This window comes from Heptranchias perlo, chromosome 11, assembly GCF_035084215.1.
Source record: "Heptranchias perlo isolate sHepPer1 chromosome 11, sHepPer1.hap1, whole genome shotgun sequence".
Lineage (NCBI taxonomy): Eukaryota > Metazoa > Chordata > Chondrichthyes > Hexanchiformes > Hexanchidae > Heptranchias > Heptranchias perlo.
Window position 1 is genome coordinate 62,635,882 of NC_090335.1, and position 24,561 is coordinate 62,660,442.

Genomic DNA, 24,561 nt, shown 5'->3' on the forward strand with positions numbered 1-24,561 from the left:
ACATCCTTTCTCCTATTAGTGCTGACTCCTACTAGGGTACAGTTCTACAGACACCTGTAGCCTTCCAGTACCTTGTCTGAGTAGTCATTCTTCATCTTGTAAGGCCAGACAGTGAAGCCCCGATTTTAACAGGGGGCGGGAATCGGGCGGGGGTGAGGTGGGCACCAAACCATCCTCACCTCAGGGGTGAAAAGTGGATGGGTTTTGCATTGGGCAAGCAATCAATTCCACCAGATTTCCGCCCAGGCAGTGAACTTAAAAATTACCCTTGTGACCTCTGGCTTCCTGGTCCAATACGACAAGTTCAATACTTGGATATATACTTGAAAAGGAAAAGTTTGCAGGGCTATGGGGAAAGAGCGGGGGATTGGGACTAATTGGATAGCTCGTTCAAAGAGCCAGCACAGGCACAATGGGCCAAATGGCCTCCTTATGTGCTCTGTGATTCTAATACCATAATTACTGCACCACCATGCTCTGATATTCAGCCTTGCCAATGATCAGGCAGCCCACAATTGTAAAGGCAGCAGATCTTTTTAGTCACGCACCTCTATTAGAGGAGCTTTTCCCATAACAAAGAGTACAGGAAGAACTACCACTATGCTGGACTTTTGCACTTGTGTGCCATAATTCTACAATTTAGACTCTGAAGCTAAATCCAATGCTGAAGTTTCAGATCTGTCAAATCTCAGTTTTTTCTAATAAGTCACTGCTTTTTGCGTGATGATGCGTCCCATTTTTGTGTAACTCACTGTAAAACAAAAAGTAACCATAACTCTCTGTTCTTCTCAATGGTTTTTGTGAAGCATTTCATTGATTTTCTCGAAACTTCTCACTTTTTCCAGCAGTCTGACCTTGACAAAACTGAATGGACCCAAATTCCAATCCCTACAGTTTACAACAAGCTAAACCAGGATATGGATCAGACACCATCAGATTATCGTCTAACAGACACATTCAGCAGTGTTGAGGGTCTGGGGAAAGCAGGAAATTAAGCAGGGTTGATTACATTTTCATTTCGTGCTATCTTTCTAAAGTCTGCTCGTGAAAATTTTTTTGCTTTGATCTAAGATTAGAGCGTACAATTTTGCGCCATTTTATCGGAGCAAGTTAATCGGAATCGACTGTCAATTTGAGAAAAATGCGACTGTAATGTAAATGGGACCCGAAGATCCGAGATCACAGTTTGTTCCTTCTGTGTGGTGTCACACTGCTTCCCGTCTGATGAATTGTGGGTAGCTGTGGACATGATGTGGAGATGCCGGTGATGGACTGGGGTTGACAATTGTAAACAATTTTACAACACCAAGTTATAGTCCAGCAATTTTATTTTAAATTCACAAGCTTTCGGAGGCTTCCTCCTTCGTCAGGTAAGACAGTCTGTCATTGCCCTGTGGTCCAGTGTGTGTGCAAACACTATCAGTGTCTGGAGACGTGTACCTGAGTGACACTTGCTACAATTGCTGCCACAGGAAGACACTGAGAACAACAAGCTGATAACAGATGTTATCAGAGCAGCAAGTTGCTTTGTAAGACTCTGGGGAACTCCCTTAGGAAAACAAATAGAGACATAACAGTTTGTCACTTGCTTTTGAATGATTTCTCCCTCTATTTTCAAGGGGGGCTCCAGGACTGTCCTGAGGTCGGATTTGAAACAAGAATAATTTCTGAAAACCCTTTGCCACATGGAGGAGAAATAGTGAAATTCTATCCCTTGCTGTATTGAAAGCTGGAATCATTCAGAATGCATTACAATAGATTGAAACAACTGTATCCCAATTCTGCAATAGACTATAAATCAATATTAATTGTTTTAGTCAGAAGTGCACACTTGCTGCATATGTTCTGGCCATGCACCCTACATTCTGCTGTTCTGGACAGCAGTCTGGCACACCATTGGGAACATGAAAGGACTCACAAGTTCTGTAGAACGTGGCCTGTGCCTATTGGGCCTATCCACTGAAGGAGGAAGAGCAGCAGAAGAACATTTGGAGCTTTACAAAGTGGAAGGGGGAAGGACACCAAACAGGAGTTATGAGGAATTGGCAGAGGCCACTGAAGGCGTGATCAAAACAATAGTGTTTGAGGAGGCTTTTGAAGGTGGGGAATATGTAGTAAGTCGGAGACTGGGGTTTTGGGAGAAATCTCAGAGTAGAGGGAAGTGATAGATAGAGAACGAGGTCCCTGGCAACACATAGAAAGAAGCAACTTATATTTATATAGCGTCTTTCACATCCTCAGGAAGTCCTAAGACACTTCACAGCCAATGGATTTGTTTTTGAAGTGTAGCCACTGCTTTTTTTTTATTCGTTCAAGGGATGTGGACATCGCTGGCGAGGCCAGCATTTGTGGCCATCCCTAATTGCCCTTGAGAAGGTGGTGGTGAGCCGCCTTCTTGAACCGCTGCAGTCCGTGTGGTGAAGGTCGACTAAATTTAGCGCTGACAAGTGTGAAGTGCTGCAGATAGGAAGAAGAAAGTAAACGACACACGTCCTTCGTCAATGGTGCTGAAATACCCAAGGATGGAGTTGAAAGGGAGATAGGAATTTTAATGGATTCAATGCTAAACATGTCTAACCAATGCAGAGCAGCATTCAACAATGCCAATAGGATGTTGAACTATACAGCCAACACAGGGTAGTTGTGATTAAATATTGTGGTGCTCTGGTGATACCACACCTGGAATACCGCATCCACTTCTGGTTGCCAAGAGAGAAGACAGGCATTCAAACACTGAAGGCAGTGCAGAGCAGAGCCATGAGGTTGATCCCCAGTGTTGGGGTCTGAATTCTGAGGAAAGACAGGAGAAAGGTGAGCTTTTCAATTTAGAAAAGAATGGACTGAAAAAGTGATCTTACAAGATTGTTAAAGGTACAGCAGAAATTAACCTGGGTTATTAATTTAAACTGTGGAAATAGAACATGGGGATATGGATCCAAACGAGTAATATCAGGAAATTCTCTGTCACTTGAAGAGTGGTCAACGTATGGAATAAACTTCCAGAAGGCAAAAACCCTGGTGTCATTCAAGGAACAACTGGATGCTATACTTGGGGGATGTTAGGATCTCTGTGGATGGATGAATTAAGATGGGACGAATGGCCTTCATCATTCATAATTATCTTGTGAATAGTCACTGAAGCAAGATCAAGCATCATTTGAGGTTGCAGATAACGGTTCTATCTGAAACACCTTGGACTAGAAATCGCTTCCAAAATAATGGAGGAGCTCAACAGTTCTCTCCGTTTTTAGTGGTGAATTGAAGGAGCAAGTTCCCGCGTTTGCACATGTGCAGTGAAACGTGGAAATTGTGAACTTGCTCCTAGTGGTTCGCCGGCGATATGACAGCTTTGAATTAAAGGAACATCGCATGCTGCAATCAGAGAAATCATTGAAAAAGCGCCAACTTGATTATCTGCCCAGCTGGAAAGTAACTAATTACGCCACCAAACAGGTACGCTTAAAAATATCAGGTCTAAACAAAGTTTTAAAAGCGTGGTTAATCTTAATGACTGCCAAACAACTAAAAATTAACTTTTAAAAATGTGGAGTCATATTATTCCCTATTTTAATTGTTTTTGGTCATTTAAAAAAAAAATTTTAAAAATTAAAAAAAGTTACATTTTTATTTACAATGACATCCAGAATACTAACATTAAATGAATGAAGTCTGCTTGCCGACTTGAGCAATGCAGCCTGAATCTGTGGGCGTGGCTTCTCGCCCTGACAGATTTTGTGGGCGTGTCTTCTTCTCACAGACTTTTCCAGCCGCGCGGCAACTCACGCTGCTCAGAGGCTGGATTGAGAGCGCACATTTTGTTTCAAATTCAAATTCAAGCAATTTGCCACCACAAGAGCCCGCAGTAAGTATTCTCGTTAATTAAATTCGCAGGAGCTGCGGTGAGCGTTGCCTTGCCACTCTGCGTGATTTCTGGCCCCTTGTTTTACCAGAGAATTAGTCACTACTCAGTACTAACCCCGTATTTCACATCTACAGTGTCAGAATTCCAGTGCTAAATCAATATTGAGTAACAAATATTTGTTGTCAGATTTATTATCAATTAAGATCTCAGTTGATATATGTGAACCAGTTAGACAGGCTCCCTTGATGGCCTAGATGAGTAAAGGCACTGGCCAGTGTAATTCTAAACTATGGAGACCAGAATGTCCCACATTAAAGTCCCAGTATGTGCTAAGTTAGCTGATCCTAGGTGGATAGTAGTGGGGACTCTTACAATTGGTCTTAGCTCTGCTGGACTAAGGCAGGACAAGATTAGCTTGGACATCCTCTCTTGATTGCTATCCTTGCTGGAAAGAGTGCCTGTGTGGGCATTGATTGCAGGACTATGGGGGAAGAGCAGGGGAGTGGGACTAATTGTGGGCAGTGGCTCTTTCAAAGAGCCGTCACAGGCACAATGGGACGAATGGCCTCCTTCTGTGTTGTAACATTCTATGATTCTGTGGTTGAGAACAGGATTCTGTTTGGCTGTGATTCCATTCACTGTCAAGTCACCTGGTTTCACTCATGGTCTAGGTTTACACATGTATAATGGTCAATTGGACAAGTTATTGGAGGGCTGCTGGCATTCCTGGAATTATACCCAGTCTTCAGCCCTGCCACAACCTCTGTACCCTCGCTACCAACTCCATCCTCTCCCTGGCCACTGGATAAGGCTGAACCAGACTGTTTGCATCTCAGCACCTTGTTCAATCCCAAGCCAAGCTTCCAACCTCATATCCTCCCCATCACAAGGAACGGCTACTTCCACCTCCATAGAATTGTCCCCCTCCATCCACTTACCATCTTTCACTTCTTCAGGTTGAAGTACTGGTTGGGCTATTCTCAACCTTGTGCTTAAATCACTCCATAACCTCATCCCTCCCTATCTCTGTAACCTCATTATAGCCTAGAAATTACTGTTAGTGGTATTAGCACATTCTAATGGTACAGAGGGTACCGAGTTTGTGGCAGGGCTGAAGACTGGGTATAATTCCAGGAGTACCAGCAGCCCTCCAGTAACTTGTCCAAATGACCATTATACATGTGTAAACCTAGACCATGAGTGAAACCAGGTGACTTGACAGTGAATGGAATCACAGCCAAACAGAATCCTGTTCTCAACCATAGAATCATAGAATGTTAGCACATTCATATAACATTGCTCTTACCTTAAGCTGGTTAACATTTCTGTAAAATAATGGACAAACAAATGTTATATGAATGTGCTAGGCACTTATCCACTAATATTACTAACAGTAATTTCTAGCTTTGTGCATCATTATTTCAAGGTATATCAGAACCCGGGTGAAAAGTCTTGGCTGTTGCTCGACAAAAAGGAAGATCATCACACGTAGCAATCAGTGAGCACCGACTGGATTCATATCTTTATTTTCTTTCTTTAATTTTATGTAATTTTGTTTTAACAGTGCATAATTACTGTAAGTTATTCCAGGTTTCAATCTTTTGTAGCCATTTTATTCCAGATGTTTCCTCGCCCGGGCTCAGGTATTTTACTGCTGGGTTTTGCAAATTCTGCTCGTTGCTTATCTGTACTAAACACTTGATCTAATGTCCCGCAGCTTGATGTGATGGATAGAGAGAGAAGGATAGAAAAAGAAAGTCAGGTTGACTTCTTGATTGGTGGTGGGTTGAAAGGGTTGTGTCAGGAAACTGTTGATCAGTCGAGATAGAGAAGATGGACCATTCTGGTCTTCAGGGAATTCTCCCTATCTGCAAAGTGCATCAGTTCAATTACCTTTAATGTGTTGCTTACTCCCTCCCATTCCCCAAGAAAACTTTGGACAACTGAGGATGTGTAGGTGTACTGGGAGGAGAAATCTCCAGTTCTAACTTTTGTCAGGCAAATGGATAAATGTTTTGCCTCTTGTCATGTGCTGTAGTTTTCCGTTCACTTGATTTAGTGAGGCCAACCACAACGGGCTAGAAATTGGACTTGCACCCGAAACGGGTGGCCACTCAGCGATTGCTCTGTGTGCCAGTCCATGCCTGTGCCAACTAGGCCTGTGCCAAATTCTGTGCCAGACCTCATCTGCATGTAACCGGTGAGCGGCGGACACTGGTTGGGCCTTCCGATGCAACTCGCCGGTTTAGAGGTGACCAGAGGGGGGAGAGCGCGGGCCAGCAGCGGTCCACAGTAGTGCTGTGGAGCCAGGCGGGGCACTCCTCCTTCTCCTGGTTCCACATTCAGGTAGGCTTAAAAAAAGAAAAACTTAACTTGGGAGGAGCATGTGTAGCACATGCTCCACTCAGTTTTTGCCCAATTTGGCAACGGGATCCTGAAACAGGTGTTAGGCCTCCGATTAGCATAATCAAGGGGCCTAATGCCTGTTTTAGGCAGGCACCCTGCGCACTTGTATGTCACCAGCTGCCAGTTTGAAAGCTGGCACAATTCCGGCGGGGTGGGGGTCTAGGAGTACTGGTTGGGTTATTCTCATCCTTGTGTTTAAATTACTCCACGACCTCATCCCTCCCTATCTCTGTAATCTTATTATAGCTGAGAAATTACTGTTAGTGGTATTAGCAGATGGATGCTTAGCACATTCATATTCTATTGCTCTTACCTTAAGCTGGTTAACGCTTCTGTTTAAATAACAAACAAACAAATGTTATATGAATGCGCTAGGCACTTATTCAATAATATTACTAACAGTAATTTCTAGCTTTTTGGATCATTATTTCAAGATTTATCAGAAACCAGGTGAGAAGACTTGGATATTGCTCAACAAAAAGAAAGATCTCCACACGTAGAATTCAACTGGATTCATAACTTTATTTTGGTCTTTATTTGCATGTAATTTTGTTTTAACAGTGCATTGTTACTGTAAGTTATTCCAGGTCATCATCTTTTGTAGCCATTTTATTCCAGATGTTACCTTGCCCAGGCTCAGGTATTTTACTGTTGGGATTTGTAAATTCTGCTCATTGGTTATCTGTACTAAACACTTGTTCTAATTGTTGTAATGGATAGAAAAAGAAAGTCAGGTCGACTGCTCGATTGGTGGTGAATTGAACGGGTCGTGTCTGGAAACTGTTAATCGGCCGAGATAGAGAAGATGGAGCATTCTGGTCTTCAGGAAATTCTCCCTATCTGCAAGGTGCATCAGTTCAATTATCTTTAATGTGTTGCTTGACTCCCTCCCATTCCCCAAGATTGAGAAATTTCTGAAGGGGGACATGAGCACAGAAGAAGTACTTGTACATCACTGGGTGCCATTTCATTATGAGCCAGCATGGAAACCATGGCCAGGAATCTCCTCGGAGTTGCTCCTGCTTCACCCCATAACTTTGCCGGAAGTGGGGCAGAAACCTTGTTCCGCCGTACTTCCGGTGAAGTTACCACGGCTCTGAGGAAATTGACTCTCCTTGGTGATTTTCAACAGCAACTCTGGGACACAACTCTGCAAACGCTGAATGTCAATGTGAAAGATTGATGCTTGGACTGTGTGCAGTCTGCGTGAGTCAGTACCACACGAGGTAACGCATTTATCTAGTGAAACCTCTTCATTTCTTAAAGTGTATTTTAATGGATTCACTGCTATTCATTACTGTTGATTCGATCACCTAATTACAAATAGGTGTGTATATTGGGACTAGAAAGTTAACGATTAGTATTCAGGATATGGACTTCAATTTTTCTTATTCCATTTAGCAAGTTCTTACTTTTGCAATAACTTGACCACAACTTTAGATTTTAGAACCAAACTTGATGCGGCCCCTCAGTGGGAACAAAGGTTGCTGACTTTCTCTTTGTGGATTACTGTAGGGTTCATTCTCAGATCAACCCCGCACAGAATGATGAATTAGCTATCATTCTCTTACCAGCGTGATGTCGGACGCTTTATCACGAGCCAGCGTGGGACCAATGCGATTGTGTGTGCATGCAAACAAATGGCGGGGCATTGTGAGGCAACTGCAGGAGAAGGGACAGAGGATGGAAGCACTGATTTCTGTCAGAAAACACTGACAAATCTCAGCAAATACCGACTGTGAAACGCCGTGGGACGATTTGCTACGTTAAAAATGTTGTATAAGTGCAAGTTGTTGGCTGTTGGCATGAAAAGCTGATGGTTGGAGTATTACCTGACTGATTTGTAGCCAACGTCAACAGACGGCTACACTGACTTGTGAGGGTGCCTGAAGAAAATTCTTTACTCAGAGAGCGATTAGAATGTGGAGCTTGCTACTACAAGGAGTGAGGTGAAGAGCATAGATGCATTTAAGGGGAAGCTAGATAAGTACATGAGGGAGAAAGGAATAGCAGGATATGTCGAAGGATATGTGAGATGAAGTGAGTGGAAGGAGACTCGTGTGGAGCATAAACACCGGCATAGACCGGTTGGGCTGAATGGCCTATTTCTGTGCTGTAAATTCTATGTAAAATTGACACATAACTGATGCACAGCTCACGTTTATTAGTCAGTTCATTTTATATCTGCATAGAGTGTTTTTTTATTCTGTTCCTTGAGCTAGTGAATATTACAACTGGTTATATATATGTTCACTAACAGTATATGAGATAAAAATTATATTTCAATGTTTTAAAACTAGCTCAATACTAATAGGGACAAATGTGATGCTGGCATTTACAACGTACACCTCAGGCTGAAAACTGCTGATGTAAACAACAACTACCATAGCAATGCTGGAGAGCCTTGCAGTAGGAGGAAGGCTTACCTGAATGATAATGCTTAATAATTAGATATTGTCCAGCATTTGAATGTTCCAAACTGTGAAAGAAATGTAAAGAACTAAACACCTTTAGTAAGAGGTAAACTAAAACTGACCAACATAAAAAGGAGTTTGGGTTAAATTGGTGAGGTGCCACAATGTCTCATCCAGTTAATGCCAAAAAAAGATTGGGCCATGTCTCTTCAAGTGCTTGACAAGTCAAAAGTATTGGGGGTTCTGGTCTTTTACTCTGATCTAGTTGCATCTCAGCATCACTCTTCTACTCTCCCCATTTAATCTCTGCATACAACTTCCCTGACCCTCAAAGGTATTTGAGAAAAATCACCAGAATATTTATTCATTCTCACATCTCCGTTATTCAACTCTGCTGTGCTCCAGGCTGTATTCCCTTCCCCTCTCCATCCTAGCACAGGAACCCGTATAAGGTTGGTGGAACCCAAACATTGGTTAAGTCTGAAATGGTAAAGCATGACTCTTTGGTATTGTATTACTCCTATGGAGACATTAGGAAGCTGATATAGAATGTATCTGGCATTGTATTAGTCCTATGGGGACATTAAGATATAGAGGAAATACTTGCTGCCAGGAATACAGAAAACTGTACCCAAGGGTGTATCCTTCTGAGCAAAGTAGTTGTGACTGAAGAAATGACTTTGGACATTGCTGATTGACTCGTGGAAATAGTTACTTTGGCTGAACCTCATTAGGTGCTGGTAACATAGAAATGAGTACTGCAGTCACTTTCATTGACACCAGATGAAAACCTGAAACTCTAAATCTTCTTTTAAGTTGTCATACAGTGTTTACTTCTGTTAACTCTGAATATCAAAAACCAACGAGTCTCAAACTGATCAATAAAACTAATGCAAAACTCATAAACCCTGAGGAATTCTCTTTTCAAAATTTCAGTGTGTTTATGCTACACTTTGTCATCACTTTTTCAGAAAGTGGCAAGACAGTGGCCATTTTATACTCTGCTCCTTCATACTCAATGATAGATGATATAATGTCACATAGATAAATACAGATGAGGGAGGACGTTTAGTCCGTCTAGCTTATCCTTCCATGATGAAGACAACAACAACAACTTGCATTTATATAACACCTTTAACATAGAAAAACATCCCTTTAACATCAAAAAACAGAGGCATAATCAGAAAAAAATGGATGCCAAGCCAAAGAAGGAGCTATTCGAAAGGGTGACCAAAAGCTTGGTCAACGAGATGGATTTTAGGGATGGTCTTAAAGGAAGAGAAGGGAGGTGGAAAGTTGGAAGGGTTTAGGGAGGAAATTCTAGATTGTGGGACATAGATGCCTGAAGGCACAACTGCCAATGGTGGAGTGAAGGCAGGGAAGGGATGCACAAGAGGCCAAAGTTGGAAGAACGGGGAGTGTTGGGAGTGTATGTAGGGCTGGAGGAGGCTACAGAAATAAGGAGGGGTAAGTTCATGAAGAGATTTAAACACAAGGATGAGAGTTTTAAATTGGAGGTTTTGGGGGACTGGGAGACTATGTAGGTCAGCAAGGACAAGAGTGATGGGTAAGTGGAATTCGGAACGAGATCGGATATGGGCAGCAGAGTTTTGGCAGAGTTATTTACAGAGTATGGCGGGTGGGAGGCTGGCCAGGAGATCATTGGAAGGGTTGAATGTGGAGGTGAGAAAGGCATGGATGAGAGTTTTAGCAGCAAATGGGTTGAGGCAGTGTCAGAGGAAGAATGTATCAAAATGCAAGAGGACATTAATAAACTTGCAGAATGGGTGTGTAATTGGCAAATGAATTTCAATATAGACAAGTGTGAGGTGGTGCATTTTGGTAGGAAGAATAAGGAAGCCATATATTGCTTGGATAATAAGAGTCTAAATGGAATAGAGGATCAAAGGGATCTAGGGGTACAAATACACAAATCACTAAAAGTAGCGACGCAGGTTAAAATGGCCATAAAAAAGGCAAATTAAGCACTGGGGTTCATTTCTAGTGTGATAGAATTGAAAAGCAAAGAAGTTATGTTAAACTTGTATAGCACCTTGGTTAGACCACACTTGGAGTATTGTGCACAGTTCTGGTCTCCAGATTATAAAAAGGAAATAGAGGCATTGGAGAGGGTGCAAAAAAAGATTCACAAGGATCATATCAGAATTGAGAGGATATACTTATCAGGAAAGGCTGAACAGGCTGGGGCTCTTCTCTAGAAAAGAGGAGGCTGAGTGGTGACCTGATAGAGGTCTTTAAGATAATGCTAGGGTTTGATAGGGTAGATGTAGAGAAAATGTCCCCACTTGTGGAGGTATCCAAAACTAGAGGTCATAAATATAAAATAGTTGCTAATAAATCCAATAGGGAATTCAGAAGAAACTTCTTTACCCAAAGAGTGGTAAGAATGTGGAACCTGCTACCACAAGGAGTAGTTGAGGCAAATAACATAAGGGGCATTTAAGGGGAAGCTTGATAAGCACATGAGGGAGAAAGGAATAGAAGGGTATCTTGATAGGATTAGATGAAGTAGGGAGGGAGGAGGCTCATGTGGAGCATAAATGCCGGCATAGACCTGTTGGGCCGAATGACCTGTTTCTGTGCTGTAGTTTCGATGTAACTTGATGTAAGAGGTGGTTAAGAACCTACGAACATAAGAAACAGGAGCAGAAGTAGGCCACAGGGCCCCTCGAGCATGCTGCGCCATTCAGTAAGATCATGGCTGATCTTCTACCTCAACTCCACTTTCCCGCTCTATCCCCATATCCGTTGATTCCCTTACTGTCCAAAAATCTATCGATCTCAGTTTTGAATATACTTAACGACTGAGCATCCAAAACCCTCTGGTTAATGTTACAGAACTGGAGATAGGCAGTCTTTGTGATGGATTGGATATGGGATCAGAAGCTCAACTCAGGGTCGAATAGAGCAGCGAGGTTGTGATTAGTCTGGTTCAGCCTGAGGCAGTAGTTGGGGAGTGGGGTGGGGGGAGGGTTGGCATTGTTTAAGGTGCATTTCCTTTCACATTCCTATACATTGAACTGCATATATCATCTATCTGCCTATTCTGCTAGTTTATCTATGTTCTCATGCAATGGTTCACAATTCTCAACATAGTTTGTCATATCCTGTTCCAATTGTGGTATCTTCAGAAAATTTGAATATTGTTCCTTTAGTTTATTTATGTATACAGTAAATAGGAGCAGCCCAGTGCAGAGCTCTATGATACACCATTCATCACATCTTTCTAGTATGAGAAACTTCCTTTTACCTTTACCCTTTGCTTTTTGTGCTAACACTATCTCTCTATCCATATGGCCTCAATCCCCTTAATTTCATGTGCCATTATCATTGCCACAATCTCTTCGAATGCTTTATGAAAATCAATATAAACTACATTCACTGCATTTTTAAAAATCTATTCTCTTTGTTACTTCTTCAAAGACCTCTGTAAGGTTGGTCAAGCATGAGCTGCCTTTTAGAAATCTGTGCTGACTTGCCCTATTAAGCAATTTTTTTCTCCAAATGCTTAGTAATTTAATTCCATATTATAGATTCTAGAGAGCTGAAAATCCCGAGGAGGACTTTTGGGAGCATATCTGGGGCGGGGGTTACTTCTGACGCCATCCCAAAGTATTAGATGCATTTGTATATGGCAAGTACGTGCCCTCCTTACAATTCACAATGCTGATTAGGTGTCTGCATCAGGTGGAAATGGGAGATTTTGCTGTGATGCTAAGTCCCAGCATAAATGGTCCAATTGAGCTGCTTGAAGAAAGAGCGACCTGGGGGTATATGTACACAAATCTTTGAAGGTGGCAGGACAAGTTGATAAGGCTGTTAAAAAAGCATACGGGATCCTTGGCTTTATAAATAGAGGCATAGAGTACAACAGCAAGAAGTTATACTAAACCTTTATAAAGCACTGGTTAGCCCTCAGCTGGAGAATTGTGTTCAATTCTGGGCACCACACTTTAGGAAGGATGTCAAGGCCTTGGAGAGGGTCCAGTGGAGATTTACTAGAATGATACCAGGGATGAGGGACTTCAGTTATGTGGAGAGACTGGAGAAGCTGAGGTTGTTCTTCTTAGAGCAGAGAAGATTAAGGGGAGATTTAATAGAGGTGTTCAAAATTATGAGGGATTTTGATAGAGTAATTAGGGAGAAACTGTTTCTACCGGCAGGAGGGTCAGTAATCAGAGGACACAGATTTAAGGTAATTGGCAAAAGAACCAGAGGGGAGATGAGGAGATTTTTTTTTTTATGTAGCGAGTTGTTATGATCTGGGATGCACTGCCTGTAGGGGTGGTGGAAGCGGATTCAATAATAACTTTCAAAAGGGAAGTGGATAAATACTTGAAGGGGAACAATTTGCAGGGCTATGGGGAAAGAGCAGGGGAGTGGGAGTAATTGGATAGCCCTTTCAAAGAGCTGGCACAGGCACGATGAGTCGAATGGCCTCCTTCTTTGCTGTATGATTCTATGAAATTTGAATTGTGACCAGGATTTGAATTTCACAGGTAGATCCAAGAAGATGACTCTTGGTCTGTACACCCTGTGTGCTGGGTACGAGCCCTCACCTGCTGTTGTGTGATTGGCCCAGCTGCTGCTCTTTCTCAAATCGTTCCTCCATCCAAATGAAACTGACAATAACAGCACCCATGATAGGCAGATGGAGCTTCATGAGGGTAAGTAAAGCAAAAAATGTGAGAAAGAAGCGATCTGGGAGCTGGAAACTCTCCTGGCGATTCAAACAGCACAATGGCACACTGATCCTGTCATCCAATTACCTGCTGGTCAGTGCTCCATTAAATACTGCTTTAGTGTCTCTGAGAGACCAATCCCAATCTGAGAGACTGGGTAGGACTTTTGTGATTTCGCATTAAAATGGCATCGGGGTCCTAATTGCTTCCTAGGACCCCGATTTGCCTGTATTCATGAGGCACCCACTTGCATATGGCGAGCACCTCGGCCGAATAAAGAATAAACTGTACACTTAAAGTGGCGAACAGCGGAATGAAGTGGGAACGGAGCAGTAATACTCTGCAGCGACTTTAACTTCCCATCTGCTCGGTTCCTGCCGGCCAGGCAGAGTTAAAATCGGCCCTTTAGTATCTCTGCCATTCTCTCACTCTCCATTACAAACTCACTTCCTTCGCCTTTTATTAGCGTTACCACTACTTTGACTATCTTATTATTACTACTGTGCTTATAGAAAGCCTTTATATTGTCCTTTATGTTTTTAGTTCATTTTTTCCTCATACTCTTCCTTAACTTTTCTAATCTCCCTTTTTGTCGCTTTCCTATGTTCTTTATATATAGCCTCAATTTTTTTTAATTATCTGCCCTGCCAGTGCTGAATACTTTTTTTAGTTTCAGATTTGATCTAATCTTCCTGTTCATCCATGGAACCCCAATCCAGGTTCAGCACAAGATGCCTTGGTGCTTTTCCAAACAAACTTTTTCATAATTCCCCTCTCCTAACAAAAGATATACACTTATGGGATTAGCTAGTTTGGGCTTTCAGGTACCGATTTGCATAGGGCTAACACCTCTCCCTTCTTCTTTAGACTTCCAAACATCTGGTGTGGGATAACGGGAATGATGGGAATTTTTCTATTTATGATCGGTATATTTATGCCTTTAAGGATTTGGCCCATGAAACACATCTTCAAGGGACTTAGCTCCTATTAATAATCGCCTCCACTTTGCAAAAATGGTAGTCAAAGTGCCTTTGAATGACAAAAGGCCCAACGGCAAATCGTATTGCAATGCCTCAAAATTAAACACACGTTTAAGTGCTCCTCCCCCTCCCTCCATGTGGTGGCCATATGTTTTGTTCTGAACAGTACTTGTGAGCAGTAAAGGGGCATCTTTTAGCCAATATAGATGGCGATCATTCAACATGCCAAAGGCACCTATCCTCGGTCCATTCAGAGATCAAGCCAAGGGCATAAGTAGAAGTCAGCAGATATCAGATAGGTGTTTGCCAGGACGCTGTAAACAGCACCTTGCAGTTTCAGTAAAGCCATGTTTACCAGCTAGAAAAGAACATTGGCGTTTCATAGATCCTTTTTGGTTGGCAAAATTCCATGGACCAGGGTTGAATTGAGTTGAATGAACATCTGTTTTGGCTACAGACCACTTTTTAAAAAAAACTACAAACACACAGACTCTAGATTGAAACTGTAAAGCATTTTTGCAGCTTATTATATTTTCTCCAAACAAAACAAGAATGGGTTTTTTTAATGACTGCCAGAAAAAATGAGGGGTTTGTTTTTGTCAATGATAAAAGATTTTGATTTAAAGAAGAAAAACGTTCTTCATTACGAAAACTGTTTCAAAGACATCTTCACCCTTCTGGATGTCCTGGGTAATGTGAGTGCTTGCTATGTAGCAGATGTCTACAGCCCGTAGGAACTTGGGTGGTCAATGAGTTCAGAGTCAGGGTTGAGATTGTGGCGAGATGTACAAAGGTAGAAGGAGTCACATCTATGATACAGCCCCCATTGATACACCTGCAACTTCTGGCTTGGCCCAAGCACTCAACCAATGCTTGTACCCTCATTGAATCACTCCAACCATTTGGCTATGTGCTCCATTTCCAGACTCCACTCACAAAGCTCATGATGGGCCTTGTCATGACCCCGCACTTATACATCATCCTTGCACAACCCCTCTAAAGGATGGTGCGAAACTGCCAGATAAAAGAGACAAGAGAGTTTGTCACACGGATATATTCACTGGATGTGGAGAGAGACAAAACACTAGAATTTTTGAAAAAGAGAAAGTAAAAAACAGTCTAAAGATTATTTAGAAAGTACAGCAAATGGGAATAAATTATTCCATTGGATCTAAGCAATTAATATGGTTTGATGAAACATTGAATGCAGGGGAACTGATCAAGGCAGTTACTTAAAATACATAAATTAATATAGCAGTGACAGAGGCACAGCCTATTACACTTGGCATTATATAACTTGCTGCAGAAAAGTGGCAAATGGAATTCAATCTGGAGATGTGTGAGGTAATGCATTTGGGAAGGGCAAACAAGGCAAGGGAGTGCACAATAAATGGGAGGATACTGAGAAGCGTAGAGGAACAGAGGGACTTTGGAGTGCATGTCCACAGATCCCTGAAGGAAGCAGTATGGAAGATAAGGTGGACATGATGTGGAGATGCCGGTGATGGACTGGGGTGGACAAATGTAAGGACTTGCACAACACCAGGTTATAGTCCAACAGTTTTATTTTAAATCACAAGCTTTCGGAGCTTTCCTCCTTCGTCAGGTGAGATAAGGTGGTTAAGAAGGCATATGGGATACTTTGCTTTATTAGCCGAGGCATAGAATATAAGAGCAGGGAGGTTATGCCAGAACTGTATAAAATACTAGGCCACAGCTAGAGTACGGCGTACAGTTCTGGTCACACATTACAGGAAAGATGTGATTGGACTAGAGAGGGTACAGAGGAGGTTTACGAGGATGTTGCCAGGACTGGAGAATTTTAGCTACGAGGAAAGATTGGATAGGCTGGGGTTGTTTTCTTTGGAACAGAGGAGGCTGAATGGAGATTTAATTGAGGTACATAAAATTATGAGGGGCCTAGATAGAGTGGATAGGAAGGACCTATTCTCCTTAGCAGAGAGGTCAATAACCAGGGGCATAGATTTAATGTAATTGGTAGAAGGATTAGAGGGGAGTTGAGGAGAATTTTTTTCACCCAGAGGGTAGTTGGGGTCTGGAACTCACTGCCTGAAAGGGTGGTAGATGCAGAAACCCTCATTGCATTTAAAAGGTGCTTGGGTGTGCACTTGAAGTGCTGTAACCTACAAGGCTATGGACCAAGAGCTGGAAAGTGGGATTAGGCCGGATAACTTTTTTTTCTTCCGGCACAGACATGATGGACCGAATGGCCTCCTTCTGTGGTGTAAATTTCTATGATTCAATGAATAAGCTACAGAGGGAGGGATCTTAGCCATGGCAGGTCAAGTATGGAGTTCCCGGAAAGAGATTTAAAACTGCTAACATTTCAAACAATACTTTGTGTGGGAGAAATAGGATAGGAGGCTCTCTGTGTTATCCTGGGGAATTGAGGCTCAGTGATGAATGCATTGGAAAATGTGTGAGAAGAGCAATCACTATTATGCCGAGTCTTGTGGATTCCCTGGCGTTGTAGCTATGCTGTTTGTTTATTTGTGGGCATATCAAATTCCTTCAGGTGCTATTTTAACTGAAGCATTAATCAATTATTTTAATGCTTCTGACAAATGAATTTCATACGTTAAATGTTTGGATATTAATATTCACACAGTTTAATTTCAAGTCCTCAAGTGTATATATTCCTGGATACTTCTTTCTGTCTTCCTTACTCTAGATTTATTGACTTCCATGTTTTAGATTATTCTCACAGGGGTGAATCCCATCTCCCTGGCATCTCTGGAGTATTTTCCCGAGTTTTGATATCTAGGTGAGCTTTCAGTCAATGCCCAGGATAATGCACAGAAATACCTTTTGGTTAATTACCTGAGCTACTGGAATTATCATGTGCCTCCACAGGATCTTTTTCCCAGCAACCAAAAGAGCATCACAGCAGACGGATCAGGCCTCAGTTTAACATCTCATCTGAAAGATGGCACCTCTAACACTCCCTCAGTACTGCACTGGAGTGTCAGCTTAGATTGTGGAGTAGAATCAAATTCTGGAGTGGAATCGATGGAGCGAAAATCGGGATGGGTTCTTTAAAGGGCGGGCGATCCACATTGTCAGTTTACTGTCCAGGCGGCAAAGTTGAATATTACCCCATGATGTCTCAACAGCATGGCCTGCTTTAACAAGATCTCAGGCATCCCTATCTCCATTTTGGATGAATTAACAGTATGACTACAGCAGCCTGAAAGACTGTTTCTGTGTCAGATTGGCTCAGTGGTAACACTCTTGCCTCTGAGTCAGAAGACTGCAGATTGACTCCCCAATACAAAACTTGAGTATTCAACCTCAGTGCAGTACTGTGGGAGTGTCAGGGTTGCCGTCTTTCTGATGAGGCGTTAAACTGAGGCCCTGAGTGCCTTGAGGCAAAAGAACCCATGGTACTATTTGAAGAAGATGGGGGGAGTTGTGCTGGCCAACTCTTATCCTTCAATCAATACCACCAAAAGAGATTAACTAGTCATTTATCTCATTGCTGTTCGTGGAATCTTGCTGTGTTCAAACTGGCTGTTGCGTTAGCCTATGTAACAACAGTGACTACATTTCAAAAGTAATTTGTTGGCTGTGAAGCACTTTGGGACGTCCTGATGATGTGAAAGGCGCTAAATAAATGCAACGTCATTGTTTTTACAACATTGTTCAAATAATATCACGAGTGCGCCATTGGGTGACCAACGAGCCAACAATACAATGGCGTTGATGCTGGAACATCAATCTGCTTAGTGTCATTTAAGAAGACAGACAACTCGTTTAATGTGAGGACTGTGTTTTTTCCAGTGTTATCAGAATACAGAAGCTGCAGATTTTACGATGTCTGTTAGGTTCTTGAATGCCAGTTCTTGAGGAATTTCCTTGCAGAATCAGAAGCAACAAAGTTTGAGTGTTAGCAGAGGTCCAGAATTCCCACATGACCATATTTTTCAAGACTATTTTGAGGAGAAAAAGAAGAAAAATTATCACGAGATACTTTGTAACTTGGCTTCCTGAAAATGTTGCTGGGTTAGAACCAAACACAAGATTTGTAGCAAAGTGAACTAAATGCACTTGTAGACACACATATTGGAATCTGTGTCAAAATCTTCTACATCTCTAGCTCCATGTATGAAAGCTCCATAGACCAATAATTACAGGGGCAACATGGTTCCTGAAAATGAGCTTAAATGATAGGGTAAGTTGGATGCATTGAATTACTTTATTTGTTCTTTCTTAACCTGTTTGTGACTCTTCCCATTCCTATATTCTTATGGTTCAGTTGAAAGCAAAAAAATTGTATCTAATGAGGCCTTTTTAGAGCACCCCCATGGCTCCTTTTGAAACCCTAATCATTCATAAGATTTGCATATTTAAATTTGGTATTTTCTCTCATATCTGTTTCAATATTGCAACTATATTCACTGGCAGCACAGCAATGATGTGACTGAGATACAGTGCCTCATTCACATAATTTATGTTCATTTATGTACTTAACCATGCTACAGTAGGTGAGGCGGGGATGGAGACGCTGGTGGTTGTGAAGTTAAATTTACATTTTGCTAGGACACAAATTGCAACAAAATGCAAAGCTTTAAGAGTTAAGGAACCATGTCAGACTCCATGAGGAAAGGCATCATCACCCTCATCTACAAGCGGAAGGGGGAGAGGGAAGAAATCAAAAATTGGCGACCCATCTCACTACTTAACGTGGACTACAAAATTCTGTCTAAGGTCATCGCCAATCGGGTCAAGTCAGCCCTGGAGGTGGTGATCCACCCCGATCAGACCTGCGCCGTACCCGGCAGGAAGATCTCTGATAGCCTGGCGCTACTCAGGGATACGATTGCCTACGTACAGGACAGGGGGGTGAACAACTGCCTGATCAGCCTGGACCAGGAGAAGGCCTTTGACAGAATATCCCACACGTACATGATGGACGTGCTCTCCAAAATGGGGTTTGGGGAGGGAATCCGCAATTGGATCCAACTGCTCTACACAAACATCAGTAGCGCAGTTTCAATCAGTGGGTGGGAATCAGAAAGCTTTCCGATCAAATCTAGAGTCAGGCAGGGCTGTCCTCTCTCCTCCGTCTTGTTCGTGTGTTGCATCGAACCCTTTGCCGAGTCCATCAGGAGGGATGCGGGCATAAGAGGGGTGACGATCCCAGGCAGCGGAGGTACTCAGGTCAAGGCCTCCCTGTACATGGATGACGTCGCCGTCTTTTGCTCGGATCAGCTCTCGGTCCGCAGATTGATGAGCATCTGCGACCAGTTCGAACTGGCCTCGGGAGCCAGGGTAAATCGTAGCAAGAGCGAGGCCATGTTCTTTTGGAACTGGACCGACCGATCCTTTGTCCCCTTCACCGTCAGGTCGGATTACCCGAAGGTGCTGGGGATCTGGTTCGGGGGAGCGGGGGCGTGCACCAAAAACTGGGAGGAGCGTATTTCCAAGGTTAAGCAGAAACTGGGACTGTGGGATCGATGATCCCTCTCGATCATGGGCAAGAGCCTGGTCATCAGGTGCGAGGTGCTCTCGGTGTTGCTGTACGTGGCGCAGGTCTGGCCCATACCTCGCTCCTGCGCCGCGACAGTCACCCGAGCCGTCTTCCGCTTTGTCTGAAGATCAAAAATGGACCGTGTCCGCAGGGTCACGATGTACAAATCTCCAGAGAAAGGGGGGAAAGGCGTGCCCAACGTGGCCCTCATCCTGATGGCCACCTTTGTGTGCGGCTGCATCAAGTTGTGCGTAGAGCCTCGGTACGCAAACACAAAGTGTCACTACGTGCTGAGGTTCTACCTGTCCCCGGTGTTGAGAAGGATGGGCCTGGCCACGAAGCCACGGAACGCTCCGTCCAGTTGGACCGTTCCGCCCCACCTGTCCTTTGTGGAAAAGTTTGTGCAGAAAAACACCTTTGACCACAAGGCAGTCAGCAAGTGGTCCGCACGTAACGTCCTCGAGACCCTGCGGGAAAAGGAGATGGTGGATCCTGTCGGTTGGTTCCCCGAGCAGACTGTCAATGTCATTTGGCAGAACGCCTCATCGCCAGAGCTTTCAAACAAGCACCAAGACCTAGCTTAGCTGGTGGTGAGAAAGGCCCTTCCCGTCAGATCCTTCATGCACTCCCGGACTCTCAGCACCACCGCGCGCTGTCCCAGAGGAGGCTACGGTGGAGACGAGACCGTCACCCATCTCCTTCTGGAATGTGCCTTTGCAAAGAAGGTCTGGAGAGAGATGCAGTGGTATCTGTCCAGGTTCGTCCCGAGCAGTTCTGTAACACAGGATTCTGTGCTCTACGGGCTGTTCCCGGGGACGCACACTGAGACGGACATCAGCTGCTGCTGGAAGACCATCAACTCGGTGAAAGACGCCCTTTGGTCTGCCCGAAACTTGCTGGTCTTCCAGTACAAGGAGCTGTCCTCGACCGAGTGTTGCAGACTGGCACATTCCAAGGTCCAGGACTATGTGCTGAGGGACGCACTGAGGATGGGTGCGGCCGCCGCAAAGGCTCTGTGGGGAAAGGCAACTGTTTAGAGCCTTCCCGCCATTGTATACCGAGGGGCTGCAATCAGGGAAAAAACCCCTCGGGCAGAATGTAAAACTCAAATTGATGTAATGTAACTGTAATGAATCTGTAATGAACCTGTAAAGAATCTGTAACGTACCTGTTATCAAAAATGTGTATTGAGTGTATTGCAATGAGGCACCCTAGAGTGTCATGAACTGTAATTATGTCCAATGTGTTCATTGAACTGTACTTGATGTAACCTGCAAATTGTATAATCTGTATTGTGTACGTTTGGAATGTGATATGACAACTGTATTGTATGTATTGCTGCAAATTTTATGAATAAAGTATATTTTTTGAAAAAAAAAAGGAACCCATTTTATGTTGTGGGTGTTAAAAACATTCAGACATTTAACCGTTATAAGAAAATAAGAAGATAGGAAAGATGGTTCAGTGAGTAAATGCACTGTGTGATAAGGTAGTAGCCCATACAAATTAGAAGATCTATGCTGAGTTACTTGATCTCATCCTGGGCAGCAGCCGGGATGCTTTAAGTTGTCTCAGCAATCTTGAGTACGGAGGAGGAAAAATATCAACCAGGATTCCTGCTCCTGATGTCAGCTTTGACCTCTTGCCTCTGAGTTCGAAGTCATGGATTCAAGCTCCACACCAGAACTAGAAAATGTAATCTAGGCTGACACTTCTGTGCAGTACTGAGGGAGTGCTCCACTGTTGGAGGTGCTGACTTTCGGATGAGACATTAACCAGAGGCCCTGTCTGCCCTCTTCGAAATCCCATGACACTATTTGAAGAAGGGTAGTGGAATTCTCCTGGTGTCCTCGCTAACATTTATCCCTCAATTAACATCACTAAAACATTTTATCTTGTCCTTTATCTAATTGTGGAACCTTGCTGTGCACAAATTTGCTGCTGTATTTCCATATTTTACATGATGTGGAGATGCCAGTGATGGACTGGGGTGGACAAATGTAAGGAGTCTTACGACATCAGGTTATCCAACAGCTTTATTTGAAATCACAAGCTTTCGGAGCTTTCCTCCTTCGTCAGGTATAGAATCATAGAATCATAGAAGTTACAACATGGAAACAGGCCCTTCGGCCCAACATGTCCATGTCGCCCAGTTTATACCACTAAGCTAGTCCCAATTGCCTGCACTTGGCCCATATCCCTCTATACCCATCTTACCCATGTAACTGTCCAAATGCTTTTTAAAAGACAAAATTGTACCCGCCTCTACTACTGCCTCTGGCAGCTCGTTCCAGACACTCACCACCCTTTGAGTGAAAAAATTGCCCCTCTGGACCCTATTGTATCTCTCCCCTCTCACCTTAAATCTATGCCCCCTCGTTATAGACTCCCCTACCTTTGGGAAAAGATTTTGACTATCTACCTTATCTATGCCCCTCATTATTTTATAGACTTCTATAAGATCACCCCTAAACCTCCTACTCTCCAGGGAAAAAAGTCCCAGCATTGTTCTCTGACTATATATGCTGTACCTTTATGGAATCCTACACTCACCTGACGAAGGAGGAAAGCTCCGAAAGCTCGTGATTTTAAATAAAGCTGTTGGACTATAACCTGGTGTTGTAAGACTCCTTACATTTGTCCATATTTTACAACAGTGACTACACTTCAAAAGTACTTCATTGGCTGTGAAGTGAATTGGAATGTCCTGAGGTTATGAAAGGCTCTATTTAAATGCAAGTCTCTCTTTTCTGATTGCTGACAAGTGATCCTTCCTGGAAAGTGCATCACTGTATGGCTGCTTACCAAGGTCAAATAGCTGCCTGCCCTTACTATCTAGAGTTGCATGTGAAGAATTGCTGCTTGGATGAGTTACAGGAGGTAGCTGGTGCCTGTGAAACAGAACCCCAGCCTTCAGGAGAGATGGGGAATAAAGTGGAAGAAACGGGTAGGAGGGGAGGTAGGAATGAGAGAGGCCTGCCGAACTTGGCCTCTTGTTTAGGTTGCTTTCTCATCTCCATCCTGCCTTGGCTAAATAGTTGTAAAATCAAGCCATAATGTAGTAATTATTACTGAAAGTTGTTGATTATGGTCCAAGTGAAAAAGTATTACTCAATTTTTGGATGAACAGACGTTTACTTCAGATATGTACATAGGAAGGAGCAAGACCAACCAGATCCTAACCAACATAAAATGTTGCAGGAGAAAGAAGCCTGGAGGGATAGGACATGGATTAGTGCTTGTGATTCCCCACATAGTAGGCATGATTTTAGGTCGGAGCCAGGAACCCAACCTGTCCCTAGGTATTCACGTGGGAAGCCTGGAAGCCAAATGAGTGAGTTGCAATCTGCAATTGCAACTCAATTGAACGTAAATATTTGTGCTTCCAGGTTTCTCATGCGCCAGGCAGCCAGATTGACAGGAGGGAAAAGAGCCGCGAATCGAAGAGGGGGGAGGGAGGAAGAGAGAGATCGTGAGCCCTGGAAGAAATCGGAGGTGGGGGGACCCGGACAACATTGGGTAGGCCTTGAAGAAGATTGGGGGGTCCAGCGCCGGGGAGATCCACCATCGTTTGGGGGGGGGGGGTTGTCGGCCGATTGCCGGTGTTGGGCCTCCTGCTCCTCCTGGTCCACAAGCAGTGCAATAAAGGCACTCACCTCAAGGATCCGGCCCTTCCCACCTGCTTTCACTTGACGTGAATCAGAAGCGATGGGAAACCCGAACAGGTAAGGTTAAATTTGTTTCACATTTCTAATATGCAAAAAATTAAGTATCTCAGCTATCGCAATGAGGTACACTGCCCCTTTAAATATCGGCCCGCCAGCTTTAAGAGGGGGTGGGACTTTCGGGTTTCTGTTGTGCGCACATCCAAATGCGCCTGGGTTAAACTCGGAAGTGGGCGCGTTGAAGCCAGGATGCGGTCCCACTCCAAAAAAATCAATTATTTTTATTGCCCACCTGCCCCCAATCCACCCATTCTTGGGGGGTTAAAATAACCCCCAGTGAGTCCCAAATCTCAAGGGCACGGTTAATGGAGGGCAGCAACAGGCCACTGTTAAATAGGGAGAGGGAGGAACTTTCAGCAGGGACATATTAAACATCTTTAGTATTCTTCAGTAACAGTTATTTATTTATTTTTAGCTATTCAAGTAAATAAATTAAACCAGGTGAAAATATGGAGGAAAGAAATGAATGTAAAAGTTGGAGGAGAAAGTGACGTTTTGCTATAATTTTGCACCCTTATCTCTGTATACTGCAGCATGACAAACACTTAAGATTTCATTAACAGTTCAATGATTATAAACTGTTGTGCTAATATACATGACTCATGTGAACTGTATGCAGTAAAATAACTGTGCAAAATATTAACATTGCAAGGTTTGGCTATGCTGATTACATAATAATGTATCTTTTGTCCAATGTTTCATTTACTAATAGCAAAATCCCTAACAGCTTGTTTTAAGCAAGTTAATTTTATTTAATGTAATTATCACCAGTTAACGGTGTACTTAAAGGTATTTAAAGAAAACACTATAGTTCACAGGTGCACCTGAAAGAAAAACACAGAATCAAGTACCGAAAAGGCTGGAAACACTCAGCGAGTCCGTCGGGGGAAGGGAAAAACAACACACGCTCACACAGAAAGAAATAAACTGGCCTGTAAAGTGCTTAAGTGGAAAAGAGGAGATGGTTAAGTGGCTGAAGT